Source organism: Python bivittatus, unplaced genomic scaffold (assembly GCF_059951505.1).
Source record: "Python bivittatus isolate LINGU-HERP-01145 unplaced genomic scaffold, Pbiv_v1 ctg000020_np1212, whole genome shotgun sequence".
Taxonomy (NCBI): domain Eukaryota; kingdom Metazoa; phylum Chordata; class Lepidosauria; order Squamata; family Pythonidae; genus Python; species Python bivittatus.
In genome coordinates this window covers 101545016-101570691 of record NW_028277030.1, presented here as the reverse complement: position 1 = coordinate 101570691, position 25676 = coordinate 101545016, and the positions used below count along the sequence as shown (strand labels likewise).

General features: G+C 39.1%; 1 protein-coding gene across 8 annotated transcripts in view; it reads right to left on the bottom strand.

The window, feature by feature from the left end:
• Positions 1 to 25676, bottom strand: part of DAAM2 (dishevelled associated activator of morphogenesis 2) — a 232472-nt gene that overhangs the window by 151624 nt on the left and 55172 nt on the right. For 6 of the 8 annotated variants that reach the window (XM_088145491.1, XM_088145498.1, XM_088145510.1 and 3 more), the window contains exon 2: positions 10886 to 11008. The exons of the other annotated variants lie outside the window; for them this stretch is intronic. The gene's annotated coding sequence lies outside the window, so the exon portion shown is untranslated. The remainder of the gene's footprint in view (positions 1 to 10885; positions 11009 to 25676) is intronic. 8 annotated transcript variants of the gene reach the window in all.

Sequence of the window (25676 nt, the reverse complement as noted above, 5' to 3'; positions counted from 1 at the left end):
AAGCCAGATGTATCCAGTATTAATGTCCAACACCCAACAAGAATAGCAAAAAGAGTCCCCACCCTCCCAGGCATGCTGTTTTCGATGTCCAAGAACACTGCATTCAGCAACGTGCTTAATTAAATTATTGCGTGAGAGACAAGAAATGGAAGCAATTTCCTGCTTAGAGGCATTTACCTTCCCAAATATTTAATAGTTTATGTAAGACAGACTGAGTCAACAAATACTATGCAAAAGGAAGCAACCAAAAGCCAGTATACTGACATTCTATGCTGTTATGACTTCCTCTTTTCTGTAACATACTCGTGAAAGACTAATGCTGTACATTACTGCAAAGCACACTTTGCTCTAATTCAAATCTGATTGGAAGAATTTATTAACATCGTAATACTGTGACAACTATAGGATTTGTTTTTAATAGCAGCTTAAGTATAGATTAATATAACCTGCTGTTCTGCATAATTCAATGGTTCTGGTTTGGGAATTAATCAAGTAGCAAAACATAAGGTGAATTAAGGTTCTCAACAGCTTAGCCCTTGAAATTGCTTTCAGCATCAGCGATCTCTTCTGGAATATAAACCCAATGGCAAAATGCATTTCATCTGAGCATGAAGAAGCATGAAGAAGAGAGTAGTTCTCTCTCCTTGCAAATTATAAGGGATACTTCCAAGGCACTTTCTATATACCCCACTTCACAGATATTCCTATGTATCTGAAGTAGATTCTGACCACCAGTTATTTTAAATCCAAATACTTTTTGTCTTAATAAAAACATAGTCATTCAAGATTCTTAAATATTCTCTATCCTTCAAAATCAGTGTCTCAAAGGCATCCCATTTAGATTTTGTACCAATATAGTAGAATAAATACCATAAAGTTAAAATATATAATCCGCAGGATTTAAATGACAGAAGTCTGGGCAATCTTTGTTTTCTTCCTACTTCTCTCTCTCTCTCTCTCTCTGCAAGATATCAATAGCGTAACATTCTGATGGCTGGTGTGGGTCTTCCGGGCTGTGTGGCCGTGTTCTGGAAGTTTTGTTTCCTAACGTTTCACCAGCATCTGTGACCCGCATCTTCAGAGTACAGGAGCACAGACAGGAGCAGTTCTCTCTCTGCACTCTGAAGATGCGGGTCACAGATGCTGGCGAAACGTTAGGAAACAAAACTTCCAGAACACAGCCACACAGCCCGGAAGACCCACACCAGCCATCGTATGCCGGCCGTGAAAGCCTTCGACAATACAGTGTAACATTCTCTTAAATTCTACAAGAAACTGGTTGCATATTCAATTGTTTCTGTTCCATGTATGAAAAAGTGGATAAATCAGCATTAGCTTCTTTCTACACTCATACATTCAACTGACCTCACTTGTTTTTCTGATTTTACTAGCCTCACCAAAAATGGCTTAGATATGCCTACAAATCATATTTACTTTTGTCACATTTGAAAAAGGTAGTATGTAAAGTTACTTGATTTTTTTTCTCTCTCTGCCTTTAAGATCTTCATCTCAGTGGAAAACAATATGGACCATGGCAACTTTATACACTTTAATCCTGAAGACTTCTAAATAAGCTCTGTCTCGCTATAAGGCTATCACTTAAGGTTCTCCTATTCTAAGAAGTGATAGTGTACAGAAATTCATGGACACCCAGCACCAACTATTGGCTTAGTTTTACCACTGTAATGTTTATGGTAGCATGCCAACATCTCTCTCAAAGGTATATGCAATTCCAGGCTTCTCATTTGATTCATGCCTAGCATGTCACAGGTTTTTTTGTACAAAAGCATATTTTCATTCATCATCCTGCATCTCTGCCAGAATTATGTCACCACAAACCATTTGGCACAGCAGTACAACAATCAAGCTTTTTGCACTCTTAATGTGCCGAGTGACTGAAATGTTGGGATTTGTTAATTTTCACAATAGAAAATAGTGTTATAGCTATCACTATTCCTGCTAATACAGGAAATCCCACAGTGTTTTATGCCGAAGTTGGGAGTACAGTCTAGTTACATGTTAATAAGAAGCATTCAAGCCTCATATATTAAATATGCCTTTCTGAACAATTTGCTATTTTACTCTGCTTCATAACATTCTTCGCCTCAGACGGTGGAGGGAATCCCCCCCACGGTGCCACAAACTTGTAAGCAAAGCTTTGGAGAAGCTCAGAGGTACTGGAATCTCTGCTTTCAGATGTGAAGGTAATTGTGTCAAAAAGAACTGCATGAAAAATCAGAGGCAACGTTCATGTTCATCCAAGCCTTTCCATCAAATGGCAGCACAGGCATCTCTGGCATCTCGCCTGTGGGCTGGGTTTTTTCTAATCTGTCATTTAACAGTATGTCATTGAGTAGCACGTGCTGTGTGAGGAAGAGTGAAAAAAGATACAGCAACTGAAATGCTCTCTTTCTATGGGAAAATGTCACTTCCACTTGACCTAAAGCATGTATAACACTTTGGTACCTAGAATGATGATTATAAGTGCATGCCACAGATGCTTGTGATCTATGCAGAGCATGTATTTTAGGGTTTTCAATCCCCATTGCGATTTGCTCTATGGCTGGCTATAATCAGCCTCGGTCAAATATTTTTAGACAGCTGTCCCAACCTGGTGCCTATCAGATGTGTTAGACCACAACTGCCATTGGAGAAATGTAGTCCAATACTCTTAGAGGGCATGAGATGGGGTGGGGGAGACCGCTTCAAGAAAACCGAAGTGCAGTGGAGGACAGCTGTTCAATCTTACAAAAAGAAAAACTGCTTTCAGGAGTTGCAGGCAGGGGCTACGTCTGCACTCCCAAGGGCTCCAAAGCACCTTTTCAGAATCAAATCTGGAGCTCTGCACAGCTCTAACAGAAAATGAAGGTATCTGTTTTGATATGAAAAGTCACGCCGCAGTCGAAGTGTAATGTGGGAGTCTGAAAGGATAAGGATTCCTCAGAAGTAAAGATGTAAATTGGGCCATCATCAAGCAAGAGTCACATGCAAGTGAGATGGGTGGCCATATAAATTCAATAAATCAATCAATAAAGCCTAGGTGACAGCACTCTACAACATACCCTACTCAGTATTCATTGCCTCAATACTTGGTGCTTTTTACAAATACTGAACTAATTCCTGTTAATAATAACAAGGCAAGGTCCATGTTAAAATATTAAAAGAAAGGGTAGAGATCTTATATGAAACACTGCTAGCACAGATACCATTTATAGTAACTGATTCAACTAACAAGCATCATCTTTATAAACACATAGAAAAGTGGACAGAAATAACTGGTTAATAGCTCCCTAATCACAATAGTTTCCTTTGCTACACATTTTTCCTTTCTATTCAGTGGATTCAGTTTTTTATCTAGTTTTCCTAATTGAGGTGGGGAGGGAATAAACCTAAACCAATCTGGCAAATGCACATTACTGGGCCCCAAACACACAAGCCTTCTTTCTGGAGCTACTTAAGACAAGACTTCTCAGCAGAACTCCTGCAGAACTGCTTCCCCACTCCCTGGTCTTTTGGAAAAATTGTTGCAGAAAATAGATATCTCTCTGTCCAAAGACACTTAAACAACTGCAGTTATAATAGCCAGGAAGAAGATTTTGTATCATTTGTGCCTTAATGGGCAACCAAGAAAAGGGGGGAAATTGTGTAAGATTCCTGTCCCACAGAGATTGAAATGAAGTTAAAGGTTTTTCTCTCCTGTGATGAAGGCACAAGCAAAACTCATCTTAAAATGTTCAACCCTCCTAGATTAGAAAGTATTTCATAAACCTAATAAAAAGATCTCTCTTTCACATCTAAGAACTATGACCTAGATTTAAAACAAAAACAAAAAAACCAGCCCATAAATTAAAATATTGGAAATGGGAATTAGAAAGCTGGTTCACATCTCAGCTTTGGCACAATGAACGTTATGTATCATGTGTTTTGTTTGACACGTGGTGAAGATGGTAATCAGGCAGTGAAAGATTCCCCTGTCAATCACCTGGAAGCAGTTCCATATAGGGGGAAAAATACTGGGGAGGAATATATTGATGAGAGAATTGGTGCACTTTCCCACATTCCTCTCTTTGATGCCAGATGATATCTACGGGCAGGCAGATTCTTGATATAAAATTTCCTTAATAACTGAAGTACCTCTCAAAGAGAAGAATCCAGACACATGGACTTCCAAGCAGGTTACACTGTCCAGAGAAGAAGAAAATCACCAATCTCCGAGGTAAGTTTTGAAACTTCCACCATCTGTGAATGAGTGCGTGATCTTGATTTCAAGTACCCAATTGCCAAACTCATATATGAACTAAGTTAAAAATAGCAATGCATACTTGTCATCTTAGTAACTTCTAGATACAGTGCCAGTTAAAGGATTCTCTGATAAATCTTGCTTCTGAGGAAGAAGGTGAAAATATGGATAATACCAAATCAGGTTACATTTTCATGTTTCATTAATCTTACCAGAATAGAAAAGAACTTGAACTGCTAACCTTTTCACTCACTTCCAAGGAGCTGTTGAACTTAAAAGCAATCTCTGTTAAATTAGGGTGGTGGTGCTTCTCAATTTAGGGATAAACATACATTTTGGGATGGAACATTCTTTCAAGGGCAGAAGCAAAAACATAGTTTTTGCAAGTAAGCATCTGCAGACAACTTTTAAATGACAATAATAATCATTACCTTTGTTCGTGCCATTCTAAAGAAAGAGAGCAGAAAACATCATCATGATGCCAGGCCTCTAGAGATGGGTGGGAGAGCAGATTAATTTGGAAACTATGTGTAGTCAGTTTCTGTTCAAGCACCCTCCCTCCTCCCATGAGAACCCAACTAAACAATTCTACCTCAAAAAAGTCACAGCTTTAGAAAAAAGTCCTGCTCTCCAAAATACTTAAGACCATTTCCAGAAAGGCACAACAAACATGTCCAAATGCATTGTCTTGAGAAAAACTAAAGAGAGGTAGCTGGGAGACAGGAAAGGAAGAAAGGAGAAAGTACACCTGGAAGACAGATTGCTAAAAAATGGAAGCAAGGTAGAAACTGGAAACAGCCATATGGCTTTGATGAGGTAGTTTTCAGACAGCTAAGCAACATGGAGCCAGATGTGCAAGCTAAGCTCAGCTTCTCTGGGACGAGAAGTGAGGGAGGGTAAAATTCTGAGTTAAGAAAATCTTCAGGGAGAGTAAGACTTGCTAAGGCAGGGAGAAACTAGAGACTCCAGATCAGCCTTTCTCAGAGGTTGCTAGGGGTTCCACAAGGGATTGTGATTGTAGAAACAATACAAATAATTTTTTGAACTTCACACACTGCACAATGCAAGTGTGGCGGTGAGAATTTTTACACATTGGGACTCAGCTGCCAGCCTGCTGCTTTGTTGTAAATGTTGTAAAATATGGAATATGTTGGTTAGAAGTGAACTGTATTGTGAAGTTTTCATGTTTTTTATGATTTTTATGCAGGGATTCCCTGAAACATGAATGTTATTTCAAGGGTTCTTCTAAAAGGTTGAGCTTCAAGTGGACAGAGTAGATTGTCTGGGCCTGTGTTAAGAGCAGACGGAAGTGTCTCTGGGCTGGAGTTGAGAGAAGATGCTGAACTATGATCCAGAAGCTTCTAGGGTGCAAACAGGAACAAACAGGAAGTGCTCCTAAAGTTTTGATTGAAGGTTGCAAGAATTAGTTAGGTAGAAAAGAGAAGAAATCCCTCCTCTCAGTGGTAAAGTAAAAATGGTACATCAGGATCTGTGTTCAGATTACTTTATCTTCAGATAAACTGGTCTGCTTTATGGATTCTGATATTTGGAAAATGTCTGTTTCAAGAAATGTGTCTGTTTTATGTATCAGAAGTTTTATTGTCTTTTGCACTAACTCAAGTCTTATAGATTTTTTACCATCTCAAGCTGTTTGAGCCGAGATCCCACCCATCAGGTCTCTGCTAGTCCTCCCATACCATTCAGTGGCAGATTGATGTTCGAGACAATATACTGTGCAGCTCTGAATATATTATTCCATCCAGATGTAACTCCTTGGGCATTAGGCGAGCCAAACTAAAAGTAAGTTTTCCTGTTCCTTATTTTTAATGAATTTTATTTTTAAATCACAAGATCGATCCTTTTGTTTCATCTCCTCAAAATGAGACATGACTGCTGTTCTCTGTCCACATGTCTCAAAGTTTCTAGAGCCAGGAGGTGACACTACAGGTTGGATTTTCTATGATGATGATCACCGTGATGTCCAATTTAGAGGCATGCTGCTCAGGCTGTGACAGTTCCATTTCTCTCAAAAGCGAGTGTTAATGAAGAGAAGTCTGTTCAAGGTATTGTCTTCTTTCAAGAAGATGGGTGGTGGCAGCAGGAAAATGCTACGTACCCTGTTATGCTGGTCTATTACTGTAATAAAGGTTTGATTTGACTACGTACCCTATAATCAGAAGCTGTGCCATGCACTTGAGTAGAAAGGTTAAGATCCCTCCCATCATCCATCTATTCTGTGCCCCTCCTCCAGCCATTTATAACATTCATACAACTCTTAAAATAAGAGTTTAAAAATGCATTATTTAAAATATTTCAACACATAAAATATCAGTTCATTACAGAACCAAATTAAATAGCACTCCAAGATGCTCACGTGAATAGCCCAAGTGAAGACAATAATGAGAACATAAAGCACATGTTCTGTGCTTTACATTTACTGTGCTTTAGAGTACAGTACAGTACTCTAAAGAGCTAGTATCACCACTATTTCAGTGCTATGAATATGCTTTGAGGTTAATTGAATTATTAATCTCTGCATTAGAACTGTATACTGTATATTAAATCTGAACCATGTGCTTTTCCAATCTATGAGATTATCAGGTGGTACAAAAAATAGCAGTGAAAATGGATATACACGCTGGCACACACACACATGTACTACACACACATATATACATGACTTTTGGATATGAAGGGTTTTCCTGCTCTTTACATGCATCAGAAAATCACACATATGCAGGTCTTGTATTTCTGTTCATCGCATCCTATACTGTGAAAAGAGGAAATTTTCATATCTCCTCTACAGGAAACTGCATAATCGCTTTATATATCTGAAGTACCAAATTGTATTTCAGGTGTAAAAAAACCATTGCAAACAATAGCATAAATGACTCTCACATCAGCTTTTCAGCTTTGTATTATAATTCAGGGATGCAAATTTTTTGTCTTTTTTTTAAGTTTGGGCAAAGATCTTACAATGGAGACTCATATCCACATCACTTCTTGATTAGACTACTGCAATGCGCTCTACATGGGTCTTCCTTTAAAGGCTATCTGGAAATTGCACTTGCTGCAAAATGCAGTGGCCTGGTTACTGGCAGGTATCCCTGACCAAGAGCACGTCACACATGTGGTTCGAGGCCTACATTGGTTACCAACAGGTTTATGGGTGCAATTCAAAGGTCTCTGTGGCTTAGCATTTAGACAGTAGCGGGACCACCCTCTCCTGCCTGAATCAACCTATCCAATATGCTTTCCCCAAGATAAACTGTTATACCGCACTTTTATAAAGTGAAACAACAACAAAATCAATAAAAAAAATAAAATAAAATTGCAATAAAGCAGCATAGAGACATGTTTTTTTCAGACACTGCTCCAGCCTTGTGGAATAGTGTCTCCTTATAATGATGGCTTTCTCCACCCTTTCTAACGTTCTGGAAGCTATTTCGCATGGAATTTTTCTGAAGAGCATCTGTTACGCCATCATTACTTTACCCTGAATTTGCTTAAAATAACAAATAGTTGAACCTATTTATTTTGGAACTGGGTCTTGTTATCATTTTTAATCTTATTTTTGATAATTACTATTATAATAATTATTTTTGTAATTTTGATTAGTCATTGGCTTTCCAATTTATTGATACCTAGTATGGACATTTTTGCCATTTATTGAACACTTTTGCTGAATGTTTTGTAAACAGACCTGTTTCTGGAGTGATTCAGCAGTATATAAATAGGATAGCAAATAAATAAATGCAAGAATTGAGAGAAAAAACTCAATTTCATTATCTCTGGGTTATCTAACCCAGAACATGGAGCTCCCATTTTTCTGCACTGTCAAAATGGCTCTAGAGACCTAATGCTATGAATGTAGGCATTGGCAACTACGACAGGATCCTAACTTCCTTTCAAATTTTCCATTTCTCCCAGGGCTTAGACCTCACTGGGATCAAAACAAAAATACAGTGGCTCTGAAATGGAAATTCTGCTCTCTGATTCCCCTTCGATCTCAAAAAACCAACCATAATATCATCCTTTCAGAGTGCAGGGTTTTGTCTCTGTGCGTTCTTGAAGATCTCCTGTGTGTCCTCATAGACAGAACAGAAAGAAAAGTGATGTTAACATTCTTTCCCTTGATTGCTGCTGGACAAATGGCAGAGGAACATCACTAGCACAGTCTTACATGACTGCAGTATGAGGAATGGCTTCACGCAGGTGATTACACCAAGACAGAATGCTGTTCTCACTTCCACTTCACAGCTTTGGTACCAACTCAAGAGAAAAGTAACATATGTACATAAGCTCGTACCCCTGTTCAAGGTGGCCCAGGTCTGGAAGACCTTCTGCAGGGCTGCTAGGAGGAATTCGCAAGGCATCTGATGGATAAAGTGACTCAGATTCATTCTGAGCTGGACTATGGCTATGCAGATCTTATGGAGTTGATTAGGGCATGGCCTATCTGTGTTATCTGGACAAGGTTTGAGTCTGTTCGTCCTGAAGAAATGGAGAGAGAACTGTAAGCTCAGCCATCTATATATATTAGATCTATGTCTCTCCTAACTGGTTAAGGATGCCTGGGAGGTGATGTGTGATTTGGTCCAGTCAGTGGTTAATTCATCCTTGAGTAAGAGGATGAGTATGTCTATACTTAAGGAGGTGATGATCCACCCTCTGCTCAAGCAACCATCACTGAGCCAATGATACTGGAAAATGTTCATCCAGTCTCCAACCTTCCCTTCTTGGGGAAGACTGTAGAGAAGGTGTTCAAGCTGCAGCTTCAGAGGGCCGGGGAGGAAATAGATTTCACTTTTCAGTCAGGATTCAAGGCTGGATATAGTTCTGAGATTGTATGTGTGAATGACCTTCGGAAGGCTCAGGTAGTTTTCAATATCATTGATCATGGTATTCAATTTGACCAACTCAGAGAAATAGGACTGGAGGGCATGGTGTTATGTTGGACCTCCTCCTTCTTCCAGAGCCAGCTCCAGTCAATCATGGCAGGAGAAGGGAAGAGGTCAAGCCCTAAGCTCCTGCTTTGTGGGTCTCTCAGGTCTTTACCCTCTCCCCATTCCTATTTAACATCTACATGAAACTGCTAGCTGAGCTCAGCCACAGGCATGAGTTAAAGCATCATTAATATGCTGATAATACCCATTTCTGCCCCTGGTCAGTCAAGTGATGCTACCAAGGTTCCTTCTCAGTATCTGGAGGCTGTGGTTGTCTGGATAAGGAACAAGCTTAGACTCAATGCTAGTTAAGACTAAATGGATGTGAGTTTTAGAATCCCCTAGTAGTAGGAACTTTCCATCTTTAGCTCTAGATGGGGTGGAACTCCCCCAGGCAACTTGGAAGTCCTCCTAGACTCTCAGATCTTACTTCAGAAGCAAGTGGCAGCTATGGTCAGGAGGCCTTTTGCACAAATTAATCTTGTGCACTAGTTGTACCCGCTCTTGGAGCAAGAGGCTCTGCCCATGGTCACACACACCTTAGCACCTTCTGTTTGGATTACTACAATGAGCTCTGCATAGGGCTGCCCTTGAAGACCACTCAGAAGCTGCAATTGATCCGGAATATAGCAGTATGGGTAGGGAGTGCCTCATGAATTGCTCTGTAACCAATAGGAGTCTGGGTGAATTTAAGGTATTGATCATTATCTATAAAGCCCTTCATGGGCCAGGTTATTTGTGTGACTGCCTGTCTCCTTTTAATTCTGCCAGCCCCACCAGATCCAACAGAGGTGGCATGCTGTAGATCCCTTGTACAGCAATGTCAACTAATGGGACCCAGGAAGGATACTTTCTCTGTAGTGGCACATGCCTTGTGCAACATCTTACTCCCTAAAATTTGGATGGCTCTGGCCCTGTTGGCCTTTGAAAGGCTCTGAAGAGCTGGCCGTTCCTGCAGGTATTGGGCCAGGGTGTTGAGCGAGTCTGAATCTGAGAGATGTTTTATAGAGATGAAACTTAATCCTTGGTAGCTACATATTTTGTCTTGAAGTGATGTTTTTATCTTACTTCTACAATTTGTTTTAAGCTGCCCAGAATCATTTTGACTTAGATGACCATATAAAATGAATAAATAAATATATAAATAGTCAAATCTAGCTAAATACACCTTTCATGAGTAAGGAAGAAATTTTGATTGCATTTCCATTAACAGAAACCACTGTGTCTGAGAACAGTTGGAAAATGGCACCTGAATCAAGACATTAGAGAGGATCCTAAGGCAAAATAGTAGGAATAGGGGTAATACGTTTTGACAGTAGTAAGCAAAATAGGCAAGTAGAACTTCGAGGCGAAACAGTAGTAAGTACTAGTTTTACCATACCACCATAATTCACCTCACTTTTTATTACTATTTTTGTTACTAGTATCATTGTCATTATCACACTGTTATTAAACTTGAATATCTTTTATTACTCTTAATCCAGCATATTGGCATATTTTGTATTAAAATATTACATTATATTACATCACATTTTAATGCTAATATATTTATATTCTAATTTTGCAGACTTTACACAGATTTTAGTTTTAGTGGTATTTATAGTTTATTTTTGCTGGTCAATGACCAATAACAAAGATTTTAATTTGATCTGAAAATGATGAATGCCAGATGACTGCAATTTATCCTAAGTCCACTTACTTATTTTTGTCACTCTCTCAGCTCTGTCAACCTCATAGGGGATTACAGTGGCGAACAATTGGAGGACAGAGTTCTATCAAGGTATGCCACCTTGAGCTTCCGAAGGGAAGGCAGGATATAAATCTAAGAAAAAAAGAAAGAAATAGCAAAACATGTTCAAAATATAGCTTATAAACTGAAGATCTTCCACCACCCTGGACTGAATTTTTAATTGTTTGTAAGATTTACCAATGGTAGTCTTAACAGCCTAGTTAAATTTTAGATACAAATGTGTGTAACAAAAATTTTCCTAACATTTAACTCTTAACTCTTTCCCTATTAACTCTTTCTCCATTACAAGTATTCATAGCCGCATTTACTTCTATACAGGGTTCTACATTACATTTATCTTCCCAGCACTTTTAATACAGTTTTACCATTTGACTGTATCTTTTTATTGGCTGTATGCTGCTCAAAAAGCTTCTGTGATTTCTCAGTATGAAAATACAATAAATAAATAATCAAATTAAAACATCTGGAGCCAATGAAGGGGAAAACAATTAGAGACAATTTGCAATAGGAAAACAACTAACAGGGAGGGGGTTGGATACATCAAGCCCCATCTCGCTTCCACTGAAAATCACCGCACACATTCACAAAGCTGGATTTCATTTTTTTTTAAAAACCCACACTTAAGTGAAATATTTCATAGTATTCATTGCAGATGGGCATTCTGAAATTGTATTTTATAGTAGTTGGTTTTATTTAAAATTATTTATATTTAATATATAATTAATATATTTGTCTTTTTATTATAATTAATAATATAATTATATAATGCATAAAAAGTATTTTTCATTTCTTAACCGCCTTGAGAAGTTCATATGGTTTTGAAGCTGGCTAAGAAATGGATTAAATAAACTTAATTTATGGCATTTTACTGAACATAAGCAGACAAGTCTTCTGAATGAAACCACCCTGCTGGAGCCAATCAGAAGGCCAGCTAACCCAGCATTTTGCTTCTAAAAGTCATATCTAATATCTTTGAAAAGATCCTTTCTCTGTGGAACGTACTACCTAAATTCAAGGTCTTAGATGGAGAGGTTAAACATACAGTGAGGCTCCTGACATGGACAAACCTCTCAACTTCTCCACATGGATCCTTCATGGAACTCTGCACATTGTACTAAGATCTACAAAGGGGGTCATCAGAAGATTAACTTGTTTTCAAACTTCTTTTCGACTGGGAATTTTAATCAGTCAGCTTGTACATTCATTTTGCAAAAGCTGCTTATGAAACCATGCCAAACTTTCACCCACAATGTATAAAGGTCTTTAGAAGTGCTTCTATAATTTGGGGCCCTGGAGTAAGGCTTGCAAACACACTCTTAATCCCCAAACAGTTAATCTTCCCATGTGCGGCTGAAAGCCTACAAATGCACGAGACAGCAGAGGGGAAAAAGATGGAGACAGGGATAGGAGAATGTCTTTTTATTTATAGCCCCTCAAAACAAAACTCATCAGTGGAAACATTCTGAAATCATCATCATCAAGTCTTTGTAAGAGTCCTAAAAAACTATTCTAAACGCAATACATGAACAAAACCAGATGCCTACCCACAAGCTCACAATCTAAGCATCTGTTCAAGTTCACTGCCGGCAGATACCAGACTCCTCTCATTCTAAGAACTTCCAAGGAAAGATATTCAAGAAATTCTCCAGGTGGGTGGTTTCTTTTGAATCTTACACTTAGCTAAATATCAGTTAAATTGGGTCTGTCATCCTCAGAAGATATTATTCTTTCCCAATGTTCTTTTAGATCAGTGTTTTATAAACTTGGCAACTTTAAGATGTGTGGACTTCAACTCCCAGAATTCTGGGAGTTGAAGTCTGCACATCTTAAAGTTGCCAAGTTTGAAAAATACTGTTTTAGATAATCTAAATCCACCATAGAGCCAAGATTGTTTTCTTGTACCATAAAAATCACCCTACTGTCCTTTCTCCTATATTTATTTGTGTAACTCCAAACATTCACCAAATAGTTGAATATATTTCTAGGCACTCTACTCAATTACTTTTATTAACTTTAGCAATAGAAAAGTATCATTTTCTGGAACAGATTTGGCAATCTTTAGGTGGCCAGGAACAGCATTTAATATTTTAGGAAAGGCAACGACCCCAAACAGGTGAAGCTGCATTACACACATAGTCCAGGTTAGTTTTCTACTTCTGGCAAGTTGTACTGTGAGAGAATTTTTTGTTGTTTAAATACATTACGCTTATTCTAGGGATCACGTAAAAGATGTTCCCACCTCAAAATGGCAGTAAACACGCCTCTCGTTTCAGGCAACACAAAACCAGAAATTGTGTAGACTGGAATTTCACAAATTTTGCATTCAGAGAAGGCTTCAGAGAGTACAAAAAACGGTTTTGGGAGCTACATACTGGCCACCTCTGCATTGGACTTCGGATGGGTCTGGGTTTTGTTTTGTTTTTTTCCTGTAACTTGAAAGAACATAATCTTCTCTCAAGGCAAGGGCTGCTTTAGTTTAAATATTTTGCTTCTTACAGTGGTCAACTACATGCCTCTAGGTGCTTGCAAACAGGAAATGGAGATATATACCTCTCTCCCATTACTGATCTTCTGAAATTAGTATTTGGAGGCATGCTGTCCCAAACTGGATGTAACATTGAGTCTTCAATTGTTCTCAATAGGCAGAACTATTGAGCTCCATAAATGTATCCAGTCCCCCTTTAAAACCACCCATCACCACACCTTGTACAAATGAATTCCAAATATTAATTATGCACTGTGTGAAGAAGTACTTTATTGTCTATACTAAATCTCCTTCCATTGAATGATTCCTGGTTCTAATGTTTTCAGAGAGGGAAAAAAATATTCTTATTCCCTTTCTCCATCTAATGCATCATCTCATGGACCTCTGTTATGTTTCCCCTTCAAGTGACCTTTTTCTACCCTAAGCAGACAGAAACATCTAGCCTTTTCTTGTAAGAAATACCATTTTGGTTGCTTTCTTCTACGTCAGTGGTTTTCCAATTCTCACCTCTCTGTTTCACACACAAACACAAAAACACCAGGAGATAATCCAGCATTTTTATTCTGTAAGTGTGGCACAGTAGCTACCACCACAGATCCCAGGCAAGTGGAATAGAGTCATAGGGCTCACACTTTTGATATTTTAACTGTATTCTGACCATTTTCAAATCTGATGGGTTCTCTCAGAGGCCTTCCAATCAGAACCTATGTAACTCTACTGTCAGATTTTCCAGCATTATCCAGCACTGGTATGCAAATGTTGTCTATGTTTAGAGCAGTAGTTCAACTGTTATGGTAGGGAGACATTTCAGTGATCACTCCCTTGCACAGGTTATTCATATATAGAAGAAGGCTTTTTCAGTAGTCATCTTCATCAAGAAATCTGTGTGTAAATCAAAATAAGGAAATAGTTTCCAAATAACAACAACAACTGGGATCAGACTCGACTGGTGATATAATAACGTCTGCTATAGAACTGAGTTGCTGAAGAGAGCATGGCACCCAAACTTATGTACATCTGCACCAACACATTGCCTAAAGACCTGGCTCTGTGGTTGGACCCAGGGCCCTGAGTGTGTGAAGGGACCACCTCCTGGCTGTGTGGATAATTGCTGGTTTTCCTGGCTGCTGTGCATTTTACTTTTGTACAGTATATGTATTTGCTTTATTTTTATCACTGTCCACTGCCCAAAGTCATTGAGATGGGCCATGACATATATTGATTAAATAAATAATGCTTCTGTTTATATAATTTAGTAACCATAACGATTGTTGGTGGTGGTTTGTAGTCCCAGCCTTTTACTAACTCTTACCAATTTCCCACTGGACTGAGTTATCCAAGAAAAATACATTTCACCTTTTCTAAAAATTCCCTAATGTGCCTTTCCCAATCTGGAATCCTACAGATATGCTAGACCATAATTCAGTTCTGGGAGTTGAATCCAACTCATATTTCCAGCTTAAAGGAAAGCCCAATTTATGACCTCTGGTAAATGGAAGTCACTAAAAACAGCAAAAAGTCAGAAGGAAGATTAAGAGTAATCACAATATTGAACAATTCAGACATTGAAAATGTCCTCTTTGCTCTCCCCCATAGATATTGTTAATCACAGTGATACACTACAGATTATTTCACACTTCAAAAGCATCAAAAATGGTATAGAAAAAATTGAGAGGCCCTTATCTGCATTTTATTCTAATTCAAAATACCTTATTTTGATTCATTGCTGGCTCTCTTGTAAGCAGAGACATATGTGCTCAGTAAGGAAAGAGCGATACTACAACATGAGTCCAACACCAACCTTGGTTCACACACCACATGGCTGAAACAATTCTTGCATTTGCATGCCGGTTGCACATTCCAGTTTAATACTGTTTGAGCTTAACTGGACAGTCGCTTCAGAAATGAGAGGAATGCCTGAGGGCTTGAGACAGAGCCGTACTTCATACTCACGTGGAAAAGGTCTGGCTGTGGCTCATCCCATCGAGCATGTTTGTAAAAGGTTTACTGGGTAGCAGCAACTGGGTTGTGCTTTGTTTCGTTATAATCTCCCCACCAGCCTGAGCCTCATTAATAAAAGGGGCTCTGCACAATCACAGACTTCTATTACTAAGAAACAGAGCTCAGAAAGCATATCAGATATACGCTGACCCTAAATATACACACATTTTCTCTCTGTTGCAGCAGTTGCCCAGCTCTGATGTAGACACGTGCCTTTCAACCCCACCTTGCCCACTGTAATCCCCTGCCATAGCAACCCTTTCCTGCAACACCACACGGGAGCCATCCAAGGGAGGGCCAATGCAACATGGGCAAATAGCCCAAGGAGTCCCCTCTTAGTTTCAGGCAGACTATTAGCCAAGACAGCTCAATTTCCACAGTGGAGCTTTGCCCCGTTATCATTAAAACTAATGTGAATGCTCGCTACTCGTACCTTTGGCTCCAGGAATCTGGCTCTGAAACAGAAGCAGAGAAAGGCATCTGCTGGTTCCTAAAAGGCAGGCTTGTTTTTCTCTGACTGTTTTCACATCTGATGGGTTTGGGGGAGATGAAAAGTTATGGAAGGGGAAAAAAAAAAAAAGGAAGATGATCATATCCTGTTTGAGTGGTTGTAGTTCTGATTAGAAAAAACTTTGAAGAAGATATCTCCCATGATAAGCAGCAAAACCCCTATAACATTTTTGACTCTCTCAACTACAGATCGAATTCAACTCTATCCAAAGATAAACACTGAATGTTCTATAGCGCTTTGGCTAAGTCTCTGAAGAAATTCATTTCTACAAGTAGAATATATGTACTTTATACACATGTAAGTGAAAAATATTGGGCTTGCTTCACAACCAAGTGCACATCTTAATCTGAAAGGGGTTTTTGATGTTACATATAAGTTAAGGAGAATATGATGTAAGAATATCTGACTAAGAATGTTTCCATTTACTCAACTTTAGGGTATGATTGTTGGTGATGGGAAAATATTCTCAGTATCAGCATGGAAATTACATCTCTTTGAATGCTTACGCAGATACTGTGAAAGAAACACATTCAATTGTACTTCTGAAGGGTTCAATATATTTAAACAATGCAACTCCATTAAGTAGACTAGCATGTCACTGTGGTTTTTCTCCCATGTCTCAGTACAGCTTTGCCTTTGTCATGCTCAAATTACAGAGCATCAAAGTTTACTTAAGTTCAACAAGATAGTGAGAGTTTCCCCTCTTCTACCATAACTATCTTCCAGCAGCTCACCACAAACATCCAGCGTACACAGTCTTATCAGGTAGAATCTGAATACTGTAGTTATGCTGGAATCCTGCAAGAAAACAACTCTACTCTTTTTTTAAAAAAATATTATTTATTTATTTAAATTTTCATGGCCACCCATCTTAGCAAGTGACTCTGAGTAGTGAACATTCTTAAAATAAAAAATGTTTAGAGAGCAAGGGTAGGTAGGCTTCAATTCGTACGCAAATCCTAAGCAGTATAGCAACTAGGTTCACATACTGCAGTAAGCAATAGCTCCCTTACCCACAGTATTTGAAATAAACTACAGTTTGCTGGGTTCACACAATACACTGAGCCATAACCCCTAGTTTATAGAACGAGAGGTCATCATCTAACCAAATCCCTTGTTCAGTGTAGGATCACTGGAGCATCTTTGACAGATGACTCTCTAGCCTCTTGTTGAAGACCTCATCACATCATGTGGCAGACTGTTCCACTGGCTGACAACCTGTAGAGTCAGGAAGCTCTTCTTGATATCTAGCCTAAACATCCTTTCTTGTGGTTTTAACACATTGGTTCTGGTCATGATTTCTAGAGCCACAGGGACTAAGTCCACTCTTTCTTCTGTGTGACAACCTTCAGATATTTGGAAACTGCTATTATATCTCGACAGCTAGTTTGTCCTGGACTCACCCTCAATACCCTAAAATCACCAATGTATTATTCTTAAATTGGTCTGCATAACAAAATCCTCTACATTGAGGTTCACGAAGTCCCTTACAGTCTGCATGTAAAAAGCAGAGGATCGGTACAACTACACCAGCAGACAAAATGCTAACATTATTGGGGATAAAGGAAACAGTATTCTGCTTTTAAAGGAAGACATCTGGTTTTGGGCTCTGCTAAAAAGACAGGAGGGGACACCATTCTTTGACATCCCTGGTGGTTTTGTGCTACTCTACCAGCAGCTCTATTGCCCAGCTTTGCAAGGTTTTGCAAAAACTTCCATTTCAATTGCCCCCCCCCCCAGACATGCAGCAACGCCAGAAAGAAAAAAAGGGGATAACAATGGAAACCAGAGAGGGGTTAAGGAAACCACAGGTAAGAACACGGTACAAATGACAAGAGAATATGTCTCTCAAGAAATGTTCTGGATTAACTTCATAATAAAATTTTGCAAGAGAATGAGGAGATTACAGTTTTTGCATTGTTAACTCACTGCATATGTTGGGAATATTCTCCTCCTTGTAAACATATAAAGTCAAACAAATTGATCAGCCAGCCAGGCATTTAAATATATGCATTTGCATGACTTTGGTTTGTAAAACTGACTAAAAAAAGTGGGGTGGAAGAAGGGAAGGAAGAAATCACAGAACTAACAGCCTCCTAGTGCAAATTCTTTATTTTTAAATAGTCTATATTTTATGCAACAAAGAGCATTATGGCCTCATTAACAGAAGTTTGAAGATTTGGAGTTAGCAATTAAAATGACTGTCCACAACTGTTTATGGAAAGGAGATGAAAGAATTCAAAACCTCCAGCAAAATTTGCAATGAATCAGCCACAGCTCAGCACAATATGTAATACAGGCCTAACACTTTTTCATATATATATAATTTTTATTGAAGAAATTTTTAACAAAATAAAAGCAATACCAATATTAGAAAATAATCAAAGCAAATAAATAGGAAAATAGAAAAGAAGAAGAAGAAGAAAAGATTATAAAGAAGTGGCTTCTGATTGTTTTGACAGCGGTTATAAACGCATTTATATTTTTACCCTCTCTCTCTAAGATTACATCATAATTTCCTTCTTCCATAAGCTACCTTTTCTAATCATCAAACCCATAAATCACAAATTCATCTTTTTCTTTGTTCAGCAAAAAGTCCATCAGGGGTTTCCAGTCACTAATAAAGGTAATAGTTGATCTTTCCCTAAACAAACAAGTTAATTTTGCGATCTCTGCTAATTCCATCATCTTCACCAACCATTCTTCTATTGTGGGTGTATCAGAGTCTTTCCATTTTTGTGCATATAGTAGTCTTGCAGCGGTGATCACATATAAATATAGTCTTCCATGGCTCTTTTCTAGTTGTCTATCCATTAATCCCAACAAGAAAAGTTCTGGTTTCAGTTGAATCTTAATCTTTAAATTCTTTGTATCAGTGTATGTATTTGAACCCCAAATTTTCTGGCTTTTTTACAGGTCTACCAGGCAAACACAGGCCTAACACTGAGGCAAAGATGCTACTGACTACTCAGTCTATAAGAAAGAGGAGGAGTTACTTGACAAAATTATATTTATCCAATGTATCCTATATGAATATCCACCATATTCACATACTGGCTTGGATCACAGATGACACTAACCATGGTTTAAACCATGGTTTGAGGAACAAAATAGAGGAGTCAGGCTCACAGATAACATAAGGCTATGCAGATTCTTTGAAGAAAGTGCTGTGAAGTGCCCTTCAACACAAGGGAACATGTATGGAGCTCATTAAAGCAGCTGTGCCTTTTTTTCCAGGCTCCCACAGCTGCTTCTCACATGTGGAAACAGTTGAAGCAGCCGTGGAAGCCCAGAAAAAGACAGAACCACTTGAATTATATGTAAAGAGTTCCTTCATACAGACTCCCATGTATTCAGAAGCTTCTCTTTCAAAGATTTGCACAGGCCAGTCCTAAGTCACTATGTTTTTATTGTTGCTATTGTTTAGGGGGTTTTTTCCCCAAAGGAAAAAAAAAACTTCATTGAAAATATCCTGAGTGCAGTTTCTTGCATCAAGTGTGAGGTAGCTAGGGTCTTCTCTTTTAGCACGTAAATTCCTTTGTCATCTACAGCCACCCACCTTTCTACATCTGAATTCTACCCCAGGGGAACTCCTCCCATGCTTTGTGTTCAGTCTGAGAAGGAAATGCAGCCAGAAAGGCTACAGAATGATGGGGAGATGCCTGAGGAAAACACATACATCAGCACCCCTCCATAGTCTTGCAAAAATACCATCAAAAGACATTCTAAACCATCCTGAGACTCAAGCAGGAAAACAGCTATTCCACAGCTGACAAAAACATTTAGGAAACAGGACGGCACATTTTAATATCGTACTAATTTAGAACATTTGAGGTGTATGCTTAAAAAAAAAAAGTGAGATGTGAGATGGCTTACAGGCAGGGTAGAGAGAAATGTCCTTGGTAGGCTTCTTTGATGGAGCTTTAATTATAACTTCCTTAAGTGTCTCTCCCTACTCCCTCTGCAGTCCTGCTATGGAGCCCAAATTCCCACCAGCAAGAGCTTACAAACTTCTCTAATAATTCATAATACCTGCATCAGTGAGATTTTATATCTTGCAGTCTACAAAATGGAAATATTATCTCTCCAACTGACGGAAGGCACCAAAACCAAGTGGGACCCATCAGTTAATTCATACCAGGAAACAGTAAATATTTCATGTGACATACAAAGGAAAAATATGTTTTAAAAGATGTTTTTGTAGTTTGGGGCTGTCAAACATATTTGAGATGGGAACTATCCACTCAGTTTTCCTCACTATAAATAGGAGCCATCTACAGAATTCAATCCAAAAGAAAACAAGAAGCACTAGCAATCAGAGACTGCAATGTAGATATTTACCAAGTGAAAAATTACTGTTTTCCCCCTCTCTTGGCCACTTTTGATACAAGAATGACAGAAGTCCTTAGGAATGTGAGCTATTGGGTGAAACCAATAAATTTCTCTAGGTCATACCCTCAAAGTTTACATTTGGCTCCTTAGTGTAGTCTAATCAAAAGGAAATAATAGGTTGCATTATATACACATTGTATTATGCAGTGAAAAATCATACATATTTTAATGTGATTTGCTTATCTGAGGATCCGTCTCCCACCAACAGGAAAGAATTTCATAGGCTTAAATGGCTCCTATTCCTGTACTATTTTTCTGACCTACTTAGACCAAGGCAAGGAAAAAAAAAAGTGGGAACTGACAAGGCCCATCAATCTTCATTACATGTAATTCAGAGAGCAAGAATTCAGGGAAGCCAGATACCATCCCAGATCTGCCCTTTCATCAATGCACTGACATCACTTGCTTGCATATACTTCACTTTGGAGAACAGAGATCCAATTTTATCTGTTAGATGCATATTTCATTTTTTTTCTTTGGAAGCTCACTCAGCAAATTCCCCTGTAATTTATTTCCCATAACAACAATCCTGTGGGTCATGTTGGACTGAGAGAAAGTGACAGGGCCCCCATCTCCCAGGGAGCTTCTACAGCTGAGAGTGAACAACCTGGCCTTCCTGGTCCTACTTCAGTGCTTTTCCCATAATACCACACGGTCTATTCTTAGAACTTACTCAACATTCGTACTTCATATTGTGTGCTAGTTGCCCCTGTTCCTAAATTGAGGGGCCCTACTCATGGTCACCTTCCAGTTAGACTACTGCACTCTACGTGGGGCTGCCCTTGATGAGTATCCGGAAACTTCAGCTGGTATAAAATGCAGCACCATGAGCAGATGTGTGTTTCTGTTAGAACACGTCACACCTCTGCTTTGTGAACTGCATTGGTTACCAGTTTGTTTCCAGGTCCAATTCCAGGTGCTGGTGTTGACCTTTAAAGCCCTTCATGGCATAGGACCGGGCTATTTGAAGGACCGCCTCTCCCCGATTTCATCTGCTCTCCCCACCAGAGAGGGCATGTTATGGGTTCCATTGTCCAGGAAGCTACATTTGGCAGGCCCTAGGTGGCAGGCCTTTTCTGCTGTGGCACCCGTTTTTTGGAATCTTCTCCCACTTGAGATGAGATTGGCCTCATCATTTTTGAGCTTCCAAAAGTTCCTCAAGACCTGGTTATGCCAGCAGGCCTGGGGACCCCAGGGGACAGGTGAATTAGTGAGGTGGCTCCGTTATTATTAACATCCCTCCGTCTATTTTTTGTTTTTTGTTTTATAGTTTTTAAAATTTTTAAATAATTAATAAGGTTTTTAGATATTTTTTATTGTTTTTAGCTTTGTTGTACATCGTCCAGTTGCTTGCTTTATATGTGAATTGGATAAATAAATAAAAATAAATAAGACATACCATGGCTTAGCACGCTGTATACCTATAACTTGTTTACAACACTGACAGTTATTGACAAAAGCTACAAGGAAAGAAACGCTTAGAGAAGTGTAGTGATTGAACAGAAATATTTCCTCAGTTAAGTATCCTTCCAATTCAGCCAGATGGAAGATACTTAAATGCCAAAGGAAATTGTCCCATAAACTAAAGGGAGTGGGACAAAAGTCTAAGGCCACAAGAATTTGAGATGAAGCCCTGCTCAACATTTCATTCTGCTATCTTCTTGAGGGTTCTAACAAACATAGACATCGTTGTCTGGGTCGCTCTTCACACATTCAGAGCCCCTTCGTTTTTCCCAACATAGGCACAGCATCAAAACTCCGTTTTGATGTGCAAGAAACTACGTGCAGGAACAAAATGAACTAAGGACAATTCTAAGAACCAGAACAAACAGAGTTGATCATCCAATTACATCGTTAAAGCATGCATACCATTCAGCTACCCCATATGGCCCATAGTAAAATATGCAGTTCCTGGCAATACTTGTTTCATATCCCCAGTTCACATTCACATTATGCTTTAAAAGCAAATGACCAAGTCTCACAGGCAATTTTGTACAGAACACAAATCCAACTCAGCTAGGACATCACTGCATTGGCACATTCCATAATAGGCTGGAATGACTGATTCAGTGCAATAGGGGGAGAAGGGAGAGATGCGAGAATAAACAGAATATACGCAATGGTTCATGATGCTAAGTCACTCCAGCCACATTTAGAGAACCATAGCAAAGAGAGATGAATTTGCTGTATTTGCAATACTCTTTCACAAAAGAAAGCCTCTGCATATTAAGCCAGATACACAAATGCCTAAGCTTTCTCTGCCACCACTTCAGCACTGTTAGGTGTGGCATACCTAACAATAATTAGTGAAAAGTCACAGAAGCAAAAATCTAGTGCAGTTTTTTTCAAAGGCACAGAATAGATTTAGTGTTAAGGCTGCACAGAAACTATATTTGGGTAAGTCTTCTCCTGTGTTATTCCTGGTTTAAACTAGCCACAGTTTGTCATGTCTGAACCAGGAATTGTAGTTACTTTATAATACATTAAAAGGCAGCTCTAAAAAAAAAAACTTGATTTGTGTCTTTTAACAAACCATGCTTTAAGGCAATAATATCCTTGTTAGACAAAATCAACTGCAATTTATTTAAAACTAGAGGTTATTTCCAATGTCTGATTTGCAGTCATTCCATAGAAGTGGTGAGGGACAGCATTTAAGTGTCATTTCTTTTCATTCATAGGTATAGGCAGAAACACCCTAACCAGCCTTGGCTGATCTGCAAAATGCTAAGATGAATCAGACCAAGTTAGTACCTGGATGGGAGACCACTAGGAAATCCCCAGGCTGCAGACTAGACTGACGTGGAAAAGGAAACAGCAAACTATTTCAGTACTGTTGCCAATGAAACCACATAAATATGATCACGTAGTTCACCAGGAATTGAGTTCAGTTTGAGGAAAAGCGTGGGTCCACATCAAATCCTAACAGATTTTAAATGTGCAGAAGGACAATATATTTTCACACTGATCATCTCAGAACACGGTAAAGATCAACTATCATGTCCTACCATAAAGGCATACCGTGGCTAAAGGTTACCTCAAGGGTATGCAGTCTGAAGCCATAGGGCTGCACATCCCAGTCACCCTGATTTCAGGTCAGGTCTGCCCCACCCTCAACAGCAGAAGGAATGTGACCCTCGTCCAGGGGGAAAAAAGTATATGGCATCTCTCCCTCTCAATTACTGGCTGGGTTGGCTAGGAATCTGGGAAATTACCACACCAGCGCAGTGAAGGGAACATGCTTGAGGAAAGCTTCTCACACACAGGATCATAAAACCCACTCTGCAGTCAACAGCAAGACCCAGAAACCTGTCACAAGCCACAGAGGAAGGATAAAGCTTAAAGCCTGAGACCCAAGGAAACTCTGCAGTTTTTTGAGGAACATGGCCCCAGGGTTTGGATAGAAATACTGGCCCTCAGCTAAGACATGTGGTTGCAGACCAGTCCAGAACACTACTTTTGATTCACTTTCTACAGCAGAAAGCCATCAAAACACACCTAGCCCATAAAACCTAAGGAGGAATATAAATGCCTACTGGTGGGGCAAACATTCTCCAAAAGAAATCTTGGACATCCATGATCTCGTGAACTCCAACAGATCTAAACCACAATGAAGTCATTTGTTAACTGTGGAAGAAGACTGCCCTTGGTTGGCTTTCATCCAGTTTGCCTCTGCTATACTAATAACCTGGAACAACATTTGTAATTTGTAATGCAAGCCAGACACTTTGTGATAAAAACAGAAGAGGTTTACGTACACTTCATTGCATATGACAGTATTAATTGCAATTTCGAAGCAACCCTGTGGGTCTTGGATGGCTCCCCTTGTATTCGTAAGCTTTTAGCTGCATAGGCTGGAATCCTAAAGAGCCTTTTTTCCTATGTAACTCTTCTTCTTTCACTGGCAGACAATTACATTTTTGTAAGCATCCAATAAAATTAAGGCTACAGAGGTCATCTGTTAAAATGAAGAATTAGAAACTATAGCCACAAACTTTCTGCTGGTTGAAAGCCACTCACAATGAAGAATCATAAAATAAATCTGACTTGATGTACGTTGTGCCCCGGCCATGTGCTTACTTTTTTTTAGAAAATTATGCCTCGGAGATGTCTTCCTGCTCTTAAAGTCAAGTCCAGACGTACTCACTACCCTGAGCTAAACCAGGGTACTTTGCAAGGACACGACAGAAGTAGAAATGCTGATCTTTGTTTTTTCCAGCAGGAAATGAATGTAACATAACTAGCCTGTGGAGTTTGTTACTATAAGACACGGGAATCATGACTAACTTGATTAAAGAGAACTGGATAAATTAATGGATGGTAGATCTACAAGGGGTATGAAGCCTCAGTGTTACCTCTGAGATGGGGGCAGAATGCCTCTAACTAGCAGTTGCAGAGGAACAATGGTGAGAGAGGGCTCTTCCTCCATCACCTGCTGGTGAAGATCTGGTCAGCCACTGTGATAAACAAAATTCTGGACTAAGATAGACCTTGGCCTGATGTAACAAGAGTATTCTGGTGTATCTAATGTAACAGCAGAGACAAGGTTTGTTCTATCATTAGGCAGGAGATAGTGGCCTCAGGCTGTGATGTTGGAGAGAGAGACTAGCAGCAAAATGCTGAAGGGCAAAGTTGTGTGTGCAAAGTGGCCTCCTGACTTGCATTTGGACAACTAACTTAATGCTCTGAAAACACTGATCCACTGGAAATCAGTATCCTGTCCCCAGATTGTACTGCAAATACTGTCAGCTCCTACGAGAGGAATGACAATGCATTTTTGTATTTTGTCTTAGCCAGCAATGAAAAATCACTATTAAATCAGAGACCTAAATGCCAGGAAGAAGAATGTCTTTCTTTGAATTCAGAAATAAACAGTATTTTAAGCGAGCCTCCTTAAAGAAAGCTTGTACTTGGGAAGGCAACAGACTTGGAATGATCCTCAGAGAAATGGCTCTGAAGATATTCTAAGCAAGACACCAAGATGTGTTCCTGGTCCCCAAGGAGAAGAGAACTATGAAGATGCTGACATCTCAAGATGTTCTGGAAGGTTCATATGCGAGAAGAGAAGTATGGGGTAGAGATGGCTCTCAGAGTCAAAAAGACTGTGGAACAGGACCTACTGTAAATTTCCAGGTAAATATACACGGAATACAGTATAACATTTCCTATCGGCAATCTCTGCACCACCACCACAAAAATTTTGGCACAAAATCTACCAATCCCAATTAATAACCAACAGTTCTATTTTGGACTAACAGATATTTCCAAATCATTTTTGAGGAATATCTCCACTTCAAAAAAAAAAAAGTATACACATTTTGTTGCCTGAACTGAGGAAGAGGAAGAGGAAAAGA